General features: G+C 43.6%; 1 long non-coding RNA gene across 1 annotated transcript; it reads left to right on the forward strand.

Moving 5' to 3' along the window:
• The first annotated feature begins 816 nt into the window (after nt 1-816).
• Nucleotides 817-17,546, forward strand: LOC308571468. Its single transcript, XR_014001466.1, has 3 exons — nt 817-1,007; nt 3,610-3,671; nt 17,512-17,546. It is a non-coding gene; the product is annotated as an uncharacterized lncRNA (long non-coding RNA).
• Nucleotides 17,547-18,616: the final 1,070 nt, after the last annotated feature.

The raw sequence follows: 18,616 nt of genomic DNA on the forward strand, positions 1-18,616 counted from the left end.
ACTCAAGCAACGTACGAACAGCGGTGGGATCCCTACTCCTCTGCTGCAGCCGTGAGTGGAGTGGGTGTGCGTGGCATTTTGCCTCTGCTGTAGTGATGACATCATGATTCTGCATAATTATTCACTCGTTCCGTGTCTCTGATACACAAAATATGAGTTTGCTCAGCTGACGAAGCCCAGCAGGGCGAAACAAGGTATTATTCCGGGAATCCTTGTCACGATGAAGTTCTTTCGTCTGACACTGGCATACAACAACTATATTTTGCAAAGGCACGTTAAGATCTTTCGTATCCTTCGTCTGATACCTGCATACAGTAGCTGTATACAACAACTATACTTTGCAAAGACAGATGTGGAACATTACAAAGAAAAGTTCATCTTTTGCAAGTACTGTTCCTTAAAGTTGTTACGCTTGACACCTGTATTCGCTAAGACATACGTGGAACACAAAAAGCTTTTATTTGGACATTACATTTTAAAAAACTGATTCATTTGTACATACGTGAAACACAAAAGCTTCTATTTGGACATTACGTATATAAGAACTGATCTATTTGTATTTCCTGTTCTAAATGTTGGTCCTTAATTGCTTCTACTCAATTAGATAATGTGAAAAGAGTTATTTTTATATTATGTATAAAGAATTTATATAGTTAAACACAGCCAGTTACATTGTGGGTATATTTGGGATGTCATGCAAAGCAAATGCCTCAAAGGAGATTGCATTTGTTGTTGCAGCTATAAATAAGCACTGCGGTCACATGATGGTCTCTTACGTGTCATAGTTGACCGTGCTCCAATTTCAACTTTCCTTTTAGGGCCTTTTAATTGTTTTCCACAAAGGCTGAAAGGACATCCAGGCACTTCAACGACTGCTAACATTTATTCTACTCCAGTGCGCGTGAATGCAAAACTAATTCTTTTAATTATAATGAAAAGAGATGGGATTGCATTTCTGGTTTAGAGAGCGGGTACCTACAGCATTTAGTTCAAAGCGTCATCTACAGGTCAGAAAACTTTAAAAATATATATTTATTTTGTGGTGATATTTTCCTTGCAATAGTAAACAATTAAGTTTCCTTGACTGGCCGGATAAATTGCTTCCTAAAAATACTTACTGCTGAAGACTGCTTCGCTCATTCTAAGTATCTCTACTCAAGCTTAGGACTGGTGCAGAAGTTATTAAACAGGAGTTGCATATCAGCTGTATGCAACTATAATGTTTTTGGGAAAGCAAACTTTGTGAGCACTCCCTGCCCACCCCGACATCAAAGCATAATTGTCAGAATAGGAAGATCAAACGCTCATGACAGGCAATCTGTTAAATTGATTAGCTAATGCATTTGAAAGAGTTACTTGCAGTGGGAGGGATGTGACTCATGTTTATTTTTTTAACCACTTTTTGAACAGCATTCATCCTTTCTGGGAAGACCAAGTATATATATTACATCATAAGTTCAAAAGCAGTGACCTGTTGCATCAAACAACAGACCCGCTTTAACCTGCCAATCTGTCCACTAAGCTAGGGATAGCCAGGTGTTTCTAGGAATCTTGAAAGCAGCCTTTCCTTATTGTTTATCCCCAGCACCTGTAATTCAGAGGTACACTGTCTCTGAGAAAGGAGGCTCCATTTAGCTATTCTAGCTAATAGGTAAAAGTAAAGGGACCCCTGACTGTTAGGTCCAGTCACAAACGGCTCTGGAGTTGCGGCGCTCATCTCGCTTCACTTTCCAAGGGAACTGGCGTACAGCTTCCGGGTCATGTGGCCAGCATGACTAAGCCGTTTCTGGCGAACCAGAGCAGTACACAGAAACGCCGTTTACCTTCCCGCTGGAGTGGTACCTATTTATCTACTTGCACTTTGACATGCTTTTGAACTGCTAGGTTGGCAGGAGCAGGGACCGAGCGGCAGGAGCTCACCCTGTCACAGGGATCTGAACCGCTGACCTTCTGATCAGCAAGCCCTATTTTCTGTGGTTTAGACCACAGCACCACCCGCATCCCTCATTCTAGCTAATAGCCCTTGATAAATGTGCCATTCTTGAAAATGCCTAATCTCTTTTTCAGACCAGCTAAACTAGTGACCACCACACCATGCATCTGTGGATTCCAACAAGTTAATTATGTGTTATGTGAATACATATTTTATTTTGCCTGTGTCCACTGAATCTATGGCAAAACAATTTCATTGAATGACCCAATGTTCTAGTATTACAGAGGAGAGACAATTGTATATATCCATCCTTAACATGCTACTGTATTCGTAATGTTATAATCCTGTCTCATGTCCCCACTTGTTTTTCTATTTCTGTAGACCACACTTTCTCAACCTTGGGTCCCTATATATTGTGGGACTACAAATCCCATCATTCCAAGACAGCATGGCCAGTAGCCAGGGATGATGGGATTTGTAGTTCATTGAACATCTGGGGACCCAAGGTTGAGAAAGGTTGCTCTAGGCTAAACATTCTAAATGTTTTAGTTTAATGTGTCTTTTTCATAGGGAAGGGGCTCCAATGAGCACGGCACCAGCCCCCTCATTAAAAGCAGTCAGTTCCTCAAAAAGCCTTTTGGATCAAGTAGGTCTTCTTCACCTGCCAGCAGAAGGACAAGGAGGGAGCCAGTCTCACTCTTCTAGGGAAGGAGTTCCAAAGTATGGGAGCAGCCACCAAGAAGGCCTTCTCCAATTTTCCCACCAAACATGTATGGAATGGTGGCAGGACTGAGAAAAACCTCCTCCAAAGATCTCAGAACCCAGGGAATATGCTTTTTCAGATAGGTTGGACCTCAGCCATGTAGGGTTTTATAAGTCATAGGCAGTGAAACTGTTCTAGGAAGGAAGTCATCTCCTCCTTATAACCAGCCCCAGTCAACAATCTGGCTGCATCCCTTTGAACCAGTTGAAGTTTCTGAGCACTTTTCAAAGGCAGCCCCATGTCGGGTGTGTTATTCAAATGACATGCAACTAAGGCGGGCATCACTCTGGCCAAATCAGACATCTCTGATGAGCTGTTTGGGAGCTGTAGTACAAAGCACCTGAAGGGGAACCATGGCATAAAACAGCTTTGATGATATTCAATAGTGCAGAGACAAACTTGTCTGATATCATCACTAGTCTGTCCAGCAAGTGTCATGTGCTACATCAGAAGGCTGACAGAAACTTTCCCGGAGACATCAAATACATAACACAAATATATTTGCTTAGGAAACAGCAAAGCTTCCCAGATTTCAGAAGCAAAACCCTCAGTGGAATAAGAAGGCCAAACTACGAGGGAAGATTAGAAGTCTCATAAGCTTCATATCTCCAAGTTTTAGCTGGATGTAGTCTTTTTGAAAGCTTGTGTGGATGTGAATGAAAAAAAATTGTGATTCATACTGATAGGGTGGGCTCACATCAGTAATAAATTAGTTTCCAACATCAAAGGAAAATAAACAGAAAATAAATAATTTTAATTCCCCTAAAGCATAAATATTGGGTGTACATATAAATGGAGCACATTTGTTTTTTGGATGTTTAAAACGTCTGCTTCAGCTTCTCTTTCCCATTATGAACAGGAATGTTTTGTTTGGTTTTTTAAGTGTCTCACATGCAGGACTTTTTTTTTCCAGCTGGAACTCTCTGGAACGCAGTTCTGTCACCTCTCAGGTGGGCCAGAACAAGGGAGAATGAGGTGAGTTCAGGATGAGTTCTGGCACCTTTTTTTCTAGAAAAATAGCATTGCTCACATGCAACCAGTAGAGCTGAGCAGTGGCGTAGCGTGGGGGGTGCCAGGGGTGCCGGCCGCACTGGGCGCAACATCTGGGGGGGGCGCGAGTCCAGAGGGAAGGGACAAGTTCCTTCCTCCGCCGGGCTCCCCGCCGCCACCGCCAGCCTTGCGCCCTAGCGCGCACGTGCCCCCCGCCGCCACTGCGGCTGCGCTCCACTCACTGCTCGCAGGAGGAGCAGCCGCTGCAGCAGCGCCGACGCTGCCACCGACGCCTGGCCAGGCACGGGCAGCCTCCCCACCCCGCCGACGCCGCCATCCCCTCGGCCCAGCCACAGGCGGCGGCTGCTTCTGCCAACTGGGAGGGAGGAGAGCTCCGAGGGGCCTCGCCGCGCCTAAACCCTCCGAGAGGAAGCCAGCGGGCAGGCGAGGGTCTCCCGGCAGAAGGGGGCGCCGCTGGCTCCGGCTCTCAGAAGCACATCTCTCAGACCCGGCCGGGAGGAGGAGAGGCGCTCGCCAAGCCTGGATCTGGAGCTCCACCTACAGCCCAAGGAGAGGAGGGGGCGGGGAGGCACCCGAGGGGAGGGGGCTTTGGCTGCCTCAGCCCGCGGGGGCTCCGCAAATAATAAATTTAATAAATTCCTGCTGAGCCTTTGGGAGGGGTCCTTGGCTCCTTCGCTCGCCCCCAGCCCCAGTGGCGTAGCGTGGGGGGTTGCAGGGGTGCAGGCGCAACATCTGGGGGGGGCGCGCTCACACCCAAGTGCTAAAATTCACGGGTTAGGGGGCGCAAATTACTTGCCTTGCCCCGGGTGCTGACAACCCACGCTACGCCACTGGAGCTGAACTGCCTCAGGACCACCTGAAACAATTTGAGAGACATGTCTAATGCTTTATTAGTGTGTTTTAAACCCTACACCCTGTGGGGATAGAGTGTGCAAAAGAGCACCCTGCAGGAATCCTCCAGTCACCCGCTGTTGAGCAGAGGAATCAATCCTGCTGGGGTCTGCTGCTGTATCCTGCCTGATGCCCAATAATAATAATAATAATAATAATAATAATAATAATAATAATAATAATAATAATAATTTATTTGCACTCTGCCCATCTGGCTGGGTTTCCCCAGCCACTCTGGGCGGCTTCCAACAAAGATTAAAAATACATTAAAATGTCACACATTAAAAACTTCCCTTCAGATGTCTTCTAAATGTCAGGTAGTTGTTTATCTCTTTGACATCTGGTGGAAGGGTGTTCCACAGGGCGGGAGCCACTACCAAGAAGACCCTCTGCCTGGTTCCCTGTAGCTTTGCTTCTTGCAGTGAGGGAACCGCCAGAAGGCCCTCAGCGCTGGACCTCAGCGTCTGGGCAGAATGCTTGACAGCCTCAGATCACTCTGAGCGACCTGACCCAAGCCACAATGACCCAGAGTTGTCCCTACCTAACTCTGCTGAAGCCTGGATCCTTCCCAAATCAGCCTGATTTTGGTTCAGGATTTAGACTTTTGCAAATATGGCACAGCCCTGGTACCCACTGCAGGATAAAAAAAATATTATTCAGTAAAAATGGCAGTTGAAGAAGCATCAGTGAGGGAGGAGAATGGCAAGATGTAACCTCAGACAGCTGTGGAAAAGGGAAGAATGGAAATCTTTTCAGGCAAGTCTCCCACTCTGTGATTCCTTTTGAGGAGAAGGGAGGGAGGGAGGGAGGGGCATACATTGTGATGGTAACAGGCATTGAACTTCCAACTAGCCTGTTGCCCTTCCCTTAAATTTCATTGGTGAAAAGTTTGTTTGTTTCATTTATATACTGCCCATAAGAAAACACTGCATACTAACAAGCAAAACAGTACCTCCACAGTTTAAAAGGCCATAAAAGGTAAAGGTAAAGGCCCCCTGACCATTAGGTCCAGTCGTGGCCGACTCTGGGGTTGCGGCACTCATCTCGCTTTACTGGCCAAGGGAGCTGGTGTTTGTCCACAAACAGCTTCCAGGTCATGTGGGCAGTATGACGAAGCCGCTTCTGGTGAACCAAAGCAGTGCACCGAAACGCTGTTTACCTTCCCGCAGGAGAGGTACCTATTTATCTACTTGCACTTTGTGCTTTCAAACTGCTAGGTTGGCAGGAGCAGCGGCCAGGCAACGGGAGCTCACCCTGTTGTGGGGATTCGAACCGCCGACCTTGTGATTGGCAAGTCCTAGGCTCTGTGGCTTAACCCACAGTGCCACCTGCGTCCCTCTTAAAAGGCCATAGATTGTTTAATTAGCCAAAGCCCTGGAAGAAGAGGAATGTTTTCTTTTTAAAAAAATAAATATTTATTAAAGTTTTCACAATATTACATAATGAAAAATAAAAAATAAAAAATAAAAAACAGTTAAAAACAATTCCATCTTTTTGTCACTTATCTTTCATTTGCTTATTTCCCGGGCCTCCTCATACCTCCCTTTTTTGTATTCCAGTTCAATTTATTAGTTCAGCAATTCCTTTCCCTCCTTATTTTATCCTGATCTTTAATCTTAATATATTATAACATTAAATTTTTACCTGTTAAAAATCCATTTTTTTTCATATTCTTTTATACCATTACAGCTAGAAACCACTTAGGTTCAATCCAACATCATTCTAACATTCATTAATTTTGCAATATTTCTGTAAATAGTCTTTAAATTTCTTCCAATCTTCTTCCACCGACTCTTCTCCCTCGTCTCGGATTCTGCCAGTCATTTCAGCCAATTCCATGTAATCCATCACCTTCATCTGCCAAGAAGAGGAATGTTTTCAATTGGCACCTAAAGAGATGTAAGAAAGGTGCCAGGTGAGCTTCCCTGGTGAGAGCCATTCACAGATGGGGAGCCAGCGTAAGGAAGACCCATTCTCGTGTTGCTACCTTCTTGACCTCTCACGAAGAAGACACAGGAAGAAGGGCCTGAGATGATAGGAGGGTCCAGGTTAGTTATTGCAGAGAGGCAGCCCTTGAGGTATGTAGTACAAACATACGCTACATAATCCTCATCTAGATAATGTGGTCAAATTCTCTTCGTGGTCAGCCAATAAGTCATTTACGCATTAAATAAACACATGCTTTAAATAAAGGGGGTTGAGTTGAGCCACCCAATGGAAAGGGGCTCTCTGTGTCTGACCTTCCCTCATGCATAATGCCTTCACAAATCAGGAGAAACACTTTGCAGCTCTTGTGCCACCTCAGAGCTAGGTGACTGAATGTGCTCCCTCAGCAAAGCAATTCCCCATGTATATAAAACGTGATGTCTTGGAGCCTTCCTGACCCCACCTCCAAGTGTCCCTATTTTCCAGGGACAGCCCCAGATTTACAGAAGCTGTCCTAGTTTCTGAATTGATCCCAGAATGTCCTGCTTTTCCTTAGGACATCCCTATTTTCATTGGAGAAATGTTTGAGGGTACGGTAAAGGTAAAGGGACCCCTGACCGTTAGGTCCAGTCGTAACCGACTCTGGGGTTGCGGCGCTCATCTCGCTTTACTGGCCGAGGGAGCCGGCGTACAGCTTCCAGGTCATGTGGCCAGCATGACTAAGCCACTTCTGGCAAACCAGAGCAGTGCACGGAAACACCATTTACCTTCCCGCCGGAGCGGTACCTATTTATCTACTTGCACTTTGATGTGCTTTCAAACTGCTAGGTTGGCAGGAGCAGGGACCGAGCAACGGGAGGTCACCTTGTCACGGGGACTCGAACCACCGACCTTCTGATCGGCAAGTCCTAGGCTCTGTGGTTTAACCCACAGTGGCACCTGCGTCCCGAGGGTATGGTAGGATGCCCCTATTTTCAGCAGAGAAATGTTGGAGGGTAGAGAGTTATCTGACCCTTGAGCTATCTGAAAGCAACCCTGTATAGGGAAGTGTTTTTTTAATGTTGAATGTTGAATTATGTTTGTTATATGTGTTGGAAGCCTCCCAGAGTGGCTGGGGCAATTGCGCCAAATGGGTAGGGTATAAATAGTGAAACTATTATTACGGAATACAATGTCCCTATTTTCATTGGAGAAATGTGGGAGAGTATGACCTTCTGCCTGACACAGTTTTCTATGTGCAGGATTTTCCCATCATGGTGTGGCATCTGAATATAGACTGCATTTTTAATCAAGGCTTATATTGGCTTATATCTTGATCAGGTTCCTAAATTAAATGGGCTTAGATTTTCAAATGTTTCATGCCAGGCAAGAAGACTAGCTGTTTAAAGAACACAGGCAATGCTTTCCTCCTAGACAAGGGGCCCCTTGATTTATAGCAGAAAACAATTCTCAAAGTCGTAAAAGCTGGAATTACAGACTGAGTGAGGACACTGACCCTACATGTTACAGAAGATAAAAAAGGCAGAGATAAACATAATTAATAGTTGGTAAATAGTAAAATAATACCAATGTGCCTCCCAGTAAAATGGGCCAGATCTTCTTTCTAAGGTTAAAAAGGCCAATGGAGAAGCATCTAGCTGGTAGAAAGAGAGCATTTTAGGGAAGTCTTTTTTAAAAGCTGTTTCTTTCTTAAACTGAGAAAGTTAGAGGGCAATAAATGTTGGGAAGAGCTAATGGGAAAAGCAGCTGGCTGAAGGGGGGGTGTGAACTGAAGAGGCTTCTTTTAAAGCGGTTTTTTACTGTGTTCCTTTTTACTGAGTTCCTTTTCTACTTTACAAAGGCCTTATTCCTTTTAAAAGGCTACCTATGTTATGTATTAAATATATTTGCTTAAATGTAATTATGCAAAGGATTTAACAAATGCTAGATTCTTATTTCATATAGTTGTAAGAGTTGTATTTATCCTGAAATTAAGTCAGCTACCAGCCTAGCCCCCCTGCCAGACAGGAAGACGCCATCCAAGCAGTCCTGATATATAGCTGTCAGGCATTTGTTTAGAAACCTTCAAATGAAGGAGATCTTTCAATGTTGATGTGAAACTCAAGATCCTTGACATATGTTTAAGATAAAAAATTTAAGATTAACCATTTGTTTTAGAAGGCAATAGGGCAAGGAGGGCAAGAGGTGAGCTGGTAATTAAGATTCCTTGTTGAGACACATGTAAGATATATTACTACTTATTTGTCATTTATAGATGTAACAATATATAGCTCTTTGTGTTCCATATAAGGACAGGAGGATATGGGTGTATCTTTTAGGATTGGTTATAGCAATCAGCCAATAGGAAATCCAACCAGGCTGATTGGACAGAGGCAGCCAAAGGAGGAGCAAAGGGGGCTGGATTAAGGGAATATAAGTGCTGGCCATAATGGCAGGAGGCCAGGCCAGAGCTTGGTAACCATATACCACTGTGCCTCTCATTTATTTGTCTGACAAATAAATTATTATTTTAATTTCTCTGTTGCTGCGTTGAATATTTCATTCCAGCTAAGCGTTAACCACAAGCAGGGTGCTACATTTTATGGTGCCTGCGACTCGGATAAGTGGTCTGCTGGAACGCAGCCCCTTCGCCTTACTGGACAGGGTACAAGAGAGAAGACAACTGATTGCCTACCCAGCGCGCACTGGAAAAAATTTTTCCAGGGGAACGCAGCAGTCTCGTCTGTCTGATACCCTGCCCACTGACGGCGACGGACCGGGGGGGACCAGAGAAATAAACAGGCAACCAGCTAAGGGTAAGTGCACTAAGGGGTTTTGGCCCTCCAATTAATTGGGAGGAAGAGAAGTCCTGATCAAACTTCTGCGTCTCAGTAAAGGGGAACTGAGTACGCTAGGTGGCTGGGTACATCAGATGGTGATCTGGTGTAGGGAAAAGGGAAGATTGGGAGGTAGAGTATGGTTGAAGTATCTAGCGCATTGCATGTGTGAGAAAGTACAATGTGTAGCTGACCTAAGTGTGGAGTGAGTACTACTTCGTTTCCCAGTAAGGTGTGTGTGTGAGTGACTGAGTGGATACTTCACAGGGCCATACAATGGGAGTTGGGGGTTCAAAGGGGGAAAATACACCTCTTGAATGTATGTTAAATAATTTTAAGAAAGCCTTCTCAGGGGCATATGGAGTCAAAATGACGCCAGAACGCTTGAGAACGTTATGTGAACTAGAGTGGCCAAAAGAAAATACTGGATGGCCATTTCAGGGAACCTTTGATATAAATTTAGTAAGCAAACTTTGGTCTAACATCGCCAAAGAAACTGGAGGGTGCCCAGAACAATTTTCATATATAGATTCCTGGCTGAGCACATTAAATAAAAAAATCCTCCATGGATAAGGGAATGCAAAGTCCAACGATGCAAATTATTGGCTGTAAAAGCCAAAGCTAGGAAAGGAATCTTGCCAAATAAACTCAAACCCATTTTTGAGGGACCAGAGGAAGAGGTGCTTCCACCTCCACCCTATGCTCCACATCGAAGGGAGCCTAATTCAAACCCTCCACCAGTTGTAACCCCAAGGCAAGAAAGTGGAATGAATAATGGGGCTGGAGTCACAGAACTTGATTCCTTGATAGATTATGATAAATATCTTCAGGAGGCATTGGAGGCCTATAATGAAGCCCAAGCAGAAGTGGTTATTCCACCTGTGAGTCCCAGTAGAACTCCATCTACAGTCTCCTTTAGTGGAACAACTAATTGCCCACCCCAAACCCCTGTACATCCAAGTCCTAGAGAATTATTACAGAAGCTACAGGGAGACCTTAATCGGTCAGCAAGCAATACAGCCAGGCGTATAAGGCTGCTAAAAGAACGCCTTGGGACAAATACCATCCCCTATGATTTGAGGCCCCTAGAGCAAAGCGAAGAGAAAGATCACGTAGTAGCCCCTCTCAGAAGAGTATTTGATGCACTTGAGGAGCCTGTGCTGGTTAACGGGCAACTCGGACCACGGCCACCTCGAACTTCGACCCTCCAGTACATTCCATTCACAACTACGGATCTGATGAATTGGAAAACACACACCCCATCTTTCGCAGAAAAACCTCAGGCTATGATGGACTTGGTGACTTCAATAATAAATACTCATAGTCCTACTTGGACAGATTGCCGCCAGCTCCTGAATACTCTGTTCACCACTGAGGAAAGGAGAGACATAATTGAAAAGGCACAGATATATTTGCGTGAGCAGGCCAGAGTGGGAAATATTTATAATATTGACCGTCATCTCCAGGACAACTTTCCCTTGGAAGATCCTAATTGGGATCCAAACAATGCAATTCACCTGGCCAGGCTTACCACCTACCGCCAGACGCTTGTGCAAGGTATCTGCAGGGCATGCCAGAAGCCCACTAATATGTCTAAAGTCTCAGGAGGGTAGACGTGTTACCCATAACACTGTTTCGTGTTCGGTGCGCACCCACAAAAAGACTTAAGTTGTCACCTTTTGAGCTCCTGTATGGGAGGCCGCCCTCCTTTGTTCAGGATAGTCCAACTGACCTCAAACAAATAGGAGACCATGTGACACAGGGACAAGTGCAATCTCTCTCCCGTGTTTTTGTCTCTCTCCCGTGTTTGTTTGTTTTTTTATCTTAACAGGTGGGCCCTCGAGCGCACGCCGTGCAGCATTGCCGTGCTGATTCATCAGCTCCAGGCTAGCATAGCATATGGGTGAAAGAGTGGAAACGTGATCCACTTGCACCTAAGTGGCGTGGACCTTACACCGTCTTGCTCTCTACTCCAACAGCGGTGAAGGTAGCTGAGGTGACCCCCTGGATTCATCACTCCCATTTGAAGAAGTCCGAAGGCAGTTGGACGTGCAAAGGTGACCCCTCTAATCCTTTAAAACTGACTCTCTCCAAAAAACCCCTGTATCTAGCCCTACGGGGAACGGGCTAGGTCACGGGCAACATTAGACGACCGGCCTGCTGCAGCCACAACCTGGAAGCTGGCTGACCTGCGCACGCCTGAAGCTTGAGGAGCATCTGAACCAGCGATTGTGAAAGGAAAGATTCTCTTATACAATTAATTGACTGCCCCCCCTTGTGGAACAATTAACAGAGATATTACTCATTGGGGATCCTCGGGATATATGTTTTGGTCTTGGTGGTTCCCCATTTCTGTCACTGGGGGAATTATATTGGGACTAATATTTATATGCTATCACAATAAGGTAATCTTTTGTGGAAGGAATGCATATGCTAGACATCAACATGATTTTATTATTAATCCTGATCCCTTGGGAAGGGGAAGGGTCCTTGAATCTGACCAAATTTGCTAAATATGGATTCCGCCATGACCACAATATGTGGGTAGGTTTAGCTGAAATGGTAGCCAATGTTGCAAATAGGACCAATTGCCTTGTTTGCTCTCTTGGGCCAGATGATTCAGAGGGAGGTATGCCCTTATTACCGATACCATTAGATGCCATTGGTATGGTAAGCGAAATGCCACACCAAACAGAAATACAGAATTTCCCCGGATGGAACTCAACTAAACCATTACGAGTTATACCTGTACAAGGGGAATTCTGTGTACATAAATCATCAGATGCAGCTGATTCTACCATGATAGGCTCTTCTCATTGTCACTATACTTGGGATTATATTAAGAATAGTCATACCTGGGCACACGGTACTACCTATCGAACTCGGAATACCTTGCCCTGTGCACCTCCTTTTATTCATGCATGGAAAGTGGTATGGAACATAACTGTGACAGAAAAAGGCAATCTAACATACTGCACTGTGAACTCTCTACCTCTTTTGATATTTCGCCTTCTGTACTCCACGTACCAAAAACCTCAGACCCGATGGTTGTGGTGGATATGTGGAGAATGGGCATACAAGAAACTCCCCTCCAAATGGAGTGGGACTTGTTTCCTGGGATGGGTATTACCACCAATGTGGATTATGCCCACTAATTTGGCCAAGCGTACACGAAGAAACGCTGATATTTCTCGTATAGCAGGAGGAAGTACCCAAAGTTGGAGCGATACTGATGATTGGCCACCAGAGCGCATTATAGCCTATTATGATCCCGCCTCCTGGAATCCTGGTGAGCTCATACAAGGGGCACGGGATCCTATTTATAATCTAAACAGAATAATTCGATTGCAAGCAGTAGTGGAACTTGTAACCAATGCAATGGCCCAGAGTTTGAGACTTATTGCACAACAGTTGGATGAAAGTAGAGCCGCCATTTTGCAGCTGAAAATGGGAATGGATTATGTACTTGCCAAGCAGGGAGGCCTATGTGGAGTCTTGAACTTGACAGGGAATGCCTGTTGCTTTAACATTTCAGATAATGGTGAGGCAATCCATGTGTTGGCCACAAAGATGGAGAATATAGCACATGTCCCAGTACAAACATGGGAAGGATGGGATATGGGATGGCTCACTAACTGGTTACCTAATGTCACAGGACTCAAAGGGATATTATTGTCTTGCTTGTTTTTCTTGACGGTAGTAGTGATGGTTTTATGTATGATGCCATGTATCATTTCATGTTTTAGAAGTACAATTAGCAAAATGATTTCGAATGAAACTCTACCTCATATCATGGCCCTATACAGAGCTTTACCTCAGGAATATGATGAAGGTCAAGCTATCAAGGACACTTGGGATGAAGGTCCTTGAGCTTGAAAGGGGGGAATGTGGCATCTGAATATAGACTGCATTTTTAATCAAGGCTTATATTGGCTTATATCTTGATCAGGTTCCTAAATTAAATGGGCTTAGATTTTCAAATGTTTCATGCCAGGCAAGAAGACTAGCTGTTTAAAGAACACAGGCAATGCTTTCCTCCTAGACAAGGGGCCCCTTGATTTATAGCAGAAAACAATTCTCAAAGTCGTAAAAGCTGGAATTACAGACTGAGTGAGGACACTGACCCTACATGTTACAGAAGATAAAAAAGGCAGAGATAAACATAATTAATAGTTGGTAAATAGTAAAATAATACCAATGTGCCTCCCAGTAAAATGGGCCAGATCTTCTTTCTAAGGTTAAAAAGGCCAATGGAGAAGCATCTAGCTGGTAGAAAGAGAGCATTTTAGGGAAGTCTTTTTTAAAAGCTGTTTCTTTCTTAAACTGAGAAAGTTAGAGGGCAATAAATGTTGGGAAGAGCTAATGGGAAAAGCAGCTGGCTGAAGGGGGGGTGTGAACTGAAGAGGCTTCTTTTAAAGTGGTTTTTTACTGTGTTCCTTTTTACTGAGTTCCTTTTCTACTTTACAAAGGCCTTATTCCTTTTAAAAGGCTACCTATGTTATGTATTAAATATATTTGCTTAAATGTAATTATGCAAAGGATTTAACAAATGCTAGACTCTTATTTCATATAGTTGTAAGAGTTGTATTTATCCTGAAATTAAGTCAGCTACCAGCCTAGCCCCCCTGCCAGACAGGAAGACGCCATCCAAGCAGTCCTGATATATAGCTGTCAGGCATTTGTTTAGAAACCTTCAAATGAAGGAGATCTTTCAATGTTGATGTGAAACTCAAGATCCTTGACATATGTTCAAGATAAAAAATTTAAGATTAACCATTTGTTTTAGAAGGCAATAGGGCAAGGAGGGCAAGAGGTGAGCTGGTAATTAAGATTCCTTGTTGAGACACATGTAAGATATATTACTACTTATTTGTCATTTATAGATGTAACAATATATAGCTCTTTGTGTTCCATATAAGGACAGGAGGATATGGGTGTATCTTTTAGGATTGGTTATAGCAATCAGCCAATAGGAAATCCAACCAGGCTGATTGGACAGAGGCAGCCAAAGGAGGAGCAAAGGGGGCTGGATTAAGGGAATATAAGTGCTGGCCATAATGGCAGGAGGCCAGGCCAGAGCTTGGTAACCATATACCACTGTGCCTCTCATTTATTTGTCTGACAAATAAATTATTATTTTAATTTCTCTGTTGCTGCGTTGAATATTTCATTCCAGCTAAGCGTTAACCACAAGCAGGGTGCTACAATGGCAAAACATAAAATCCTGATACTGAACTGTAATAGCCTAGGAGCAATTTATCATGTAATGCCTTATTTGACCAAGATGCCTCTCATAGAACAAGGAAGCAACAGCTTCAGGTTGAACCTAATTTGATGTGACACTCTGTACTCAAGCAATGGAAAACCAACAAGAGGAGCATCTATTTCTGACCTTCTCAGTATGTTTGATAAAGATCTCTTTTTGGCGGATATTCAGGCCTGCTGTTATCACTTCCTGCTAATGAAGATTTCACTTGGTGCCATGAAACAGTGATTGTTAGTCATCACAAAAGACACCAGTAGTATTAAAAACACACAAAAAAACATCACTGCCTCCTGTCATTTTGAAGAGTTTTAATTGTGTGTGTGTGTGTGTGTGTGTGTGCGTGTGTTCATCTTATTCTCTTCCAAGGCTGAATGAATTTTGCCACCAAAGAAGATACAATTTTCTTACTGATCCTTGAAACAGAAAATACAAAAAAGCTAAGAATCTTGTTTTAATTTAAAGACCACTGTATTTGTTGCGACAAACTTTAATGGATGAGAGCCCAGCGTTAGCTAACTGAGGATAACTTTCCATGCATCAGAAAAAGCGGGCTTTAATCTATCAATTTTTTTGGTAACCAAAAATATGTCAGCGGCACTTAGGAGATACTGCAGGACCCTGCATTATTTTGGCTACATGGCCTTCCCTCTGGAAAATATAAGCTGCTTTTCAGAGGAGGAATGACCACTGGGAGGAGCCCAGAGAGAAGAAACACCATGGGCACACATGCATCAGCACAACCGGATGCCTTCATCTGCCCCAGCTGCAACGAAACATGTCTCTCCCTTATTGGTCTCCACAGCCACAGCAGGTGCTGTAACTCTCCATGGTTTGACTTAATCCCCAAAGGTTTACTCCTCCATTGTCTCCCAAGACAGACAGATGCCAACCTCGATCTTACTAGCTGATACATGCAGACCGACACAGGCTTTCACACACGTATCCCTACTTGGGTGAGGAATGCAGTGGTACCTTGCTTCTCGAATTTAATCCATTCCAGAAGTCTGTTCGACTCCCAAAATGGTTCAAAAACCAAGACACGGCTTCCAATTGGCTGCAGGAGCTTCCTGCACTCAGTCGGAAACCGCGTTGGACGTTCAGCTTCTGAAAAATGTTTGCAAACCGGAACGCTCACTTTGTGGCGTTTGGGAGCCGATTTGTTCACTAGTCATTATTGAGATTGTAAGGAATAAGATGTATGGATCTAAACATATAAAGAATCTACAACATATTTACTAAGAAGTAAGCCCCACAATTTCATTGGGACTTATCCCCACGTACATATGTATAGGAGTGCAGCTTATATATCACTGTTTGCAATGCTGATATTGCATATCAGCAGAATCCACAGCATTTAAAATGCTTCACAATAGAAGTCCTATGTATTTTCTTAAAATAAAGCACTGCAGAAAATGGAAATAAAAAAACCCCAACACTTGAGAAGATTGATAATGGAAGTTCAATAAGTTGCTAGTGAAAAACCTCTGCTGTGTCTTTGCCCAGAGAACATTCCCCCCCCCCAGTAGAAGTTAATTCCTTTTTCCAAAAAGAGAAAAGGGGAATTATAAAAAGAAGGCTGAAATAATTGCGCTGTCAATTACTTCTGAAACAGCCACAGTCAAAAGGTGCTAATCTCCATTAATATTCTGATATAACTAAATTGGCAAAAGAGAAAACACTTACTATGCAAGTCTGCTCCTTAAACGCACTCCTCTGCATAACCTGACTTACTAGGGCTGTTGTAAGGATTATAACTGCATGATACATGTGGAAAACTTTGAAGACCTGAAAGCACTATACAGTGGTGCCCCGCAAGACGAATGCCTCGCAAGACGGAAAACTCGCTAGACGAAAGAGTTTTCCGTTTTGGAGGTGCTTCGCAAAACGAATCTCCTATGGGCTTGCTTCGCAAGACGAAAATGTCTTGCGAGTTCCTGCGGGGGTTTTTTCCTCCCCCCTTTTTCTAAGCCGCTAAGCCGCTTATCAGCTGATCCGATAAGACGATAAGCCGCTAAAAGCTGCTAAGAGCGCTAATCCGCTAATCCGTCAATGGGCTTGCTTCGGAAGACGAAAAAATCGCTAGACAAAGAGAATCACAGAACGGATTCTTTTCGTCTTGTGAGGCACCACTGTACAGATGTTAAGCGTTAAAGGTGAACATTTCCAAATTCTGGTGTTGGCAGTCATTATTGCAGAGAAGAATTGATGCTTTTGATGCTTTTGAATTATGGTGCTGGAGGAGACTCTTGAGAGTCCCATGGACTGCAAGAAGATCAAACCTATCCATTCTGAAGGGAATCAGCCCTGAGTGCTCACTGGAAGGACAGATTGTGGAAGCTGAGGCTCCAATACTTTGGCCACCTCATGAGAAGAGAAGACTCCCTGGAAAAGACCCTGATGTTGGGAAAGATGGAGGGCACAAGGAGAAGGGGACGACAGAGGACGAGATGGTTGGATAGTGTTCTTGAAGCTACCAGCATGAGTTTGACCAAGCTGCGGGAGGCAGTGGAAGACAGGAGTGCCTGGCGTGCTCTGGCCCATGGGGTCACGAAGAGTCGGACACGACTAAACGACTAAACAACAACAAAATTGCAGAGCAGTATTAATTGGAAAGCAATATTCATAACAATCAACCTTTTGCACGTACCTTAAGGCTGGCCAATGCATGCAAGTAACTGCATTTGAATTGTTTTTATTTATTTATTTATTAAAAAAATATTTCAGTTAAACAAAAAACCAACAAAAAAGAAACAAAAACATGCACTAAAAATACCAAAAAAATATATAAAAAGGAGGAAAACATTATAATTCTATACATATTTATCTAACACAATGGTATATACATGACATTTTTATTCTAATACATATACAATTATTTGCTATATTTTGTATAAATGCTTTCCAGCTATCATAATATCTATCAGTAGACCTGAAGGAGCGTCTCCACCCCCATCGTTCTGCCCAGACACTGAGGTCCAGCGCTGAGGGCCTTTTGGCGGTTCCCTCGCTGCAAGAAGCGAAGTTACAGGGAACCAGGCTGAGGGCCTTCTCGGTGGTGGCACCTGCCCTGTGGAACGCCCTCCCATCAGATGTCAAGAAAATAAACAACTACAGTGGTGCCTCGCAAGACAAAATTAATCCGTTCCGCGAGTCTCTTCGTCTTGCGGTTTTTTCGTCTTGCGAAGCACGACTATTAGCGGCTTAGCGGCTTAGCGGCTATTAACGGCTTAGCGGCTTAGCGGCTATTAACGGCTTAGCGGCTTTAAGAAAAAGGAAACAAACTCGCAAGAACTCGCAAGACGTTTCATCTTGTGAAGCAAGCCCATAGGGAAATTCGTCTTGCGGAACGACTCAAAAAACGGAAAACTCTTTCGTCTTGCGCGTTTTTCGTCTTGCGAGGCATTCGTCTTGCGAGGTACCACTGTATCTGACTTTTAGAATATATCTGAAGGCAGCCCTGTTTAGGGAAGTTTTTAATTTTTGATGTTTTATTTTGTTTTTAATATCCTGTTGGAAGCTGCCCAGAGTGGCTGGGGAGGCCCGGCCAGATGGGTGGGGTATAAGTAATAAATTGTTGTTGTTGTTGTTGTCCACACACAGTCCATGCCTATAAGCAATCTGTTAATATGTTGCAAGACATACGTCATGTCTTCTATCCATTGATTAAAGGGAGTCATAGATTTATCTTTCCAGTGGATCAGTATCAGAGTTTTAGCTGTAGGGAGGGGATAAAAAAATCCATTTACACTGACCAGTTGTCAAATTCTATGCAGCAGGTAGATATTTTAAAAGAATATTATCCCCTGACAATGCTAGCTTTCCCCTCAAAGTAATACTCATACAATTTAGTATTTTCTCCTAAAACTGCATTGCATGAACATGATTCAAAGAAGAATTATCCTAGAGCTGGAGGGGACCCAACGGTCATCTAGTCCAACCCCTGCAATAATAATAATAATAATAATAATAATAATAATAATAATAATAATAATAATAATAATAATAAGTTG

This window comes from Podarcis bocagei (genome assembly GCF_964188305.1).
Source record: "Podarcis bocagei genome assembly, chromosome: 13".
Lineage (NCBI taxonomy): Eukaryota > Metazoa > Chordata > Lepidosauria > Squamata > Lacertidae > Podarcis > Podarcis bocagei.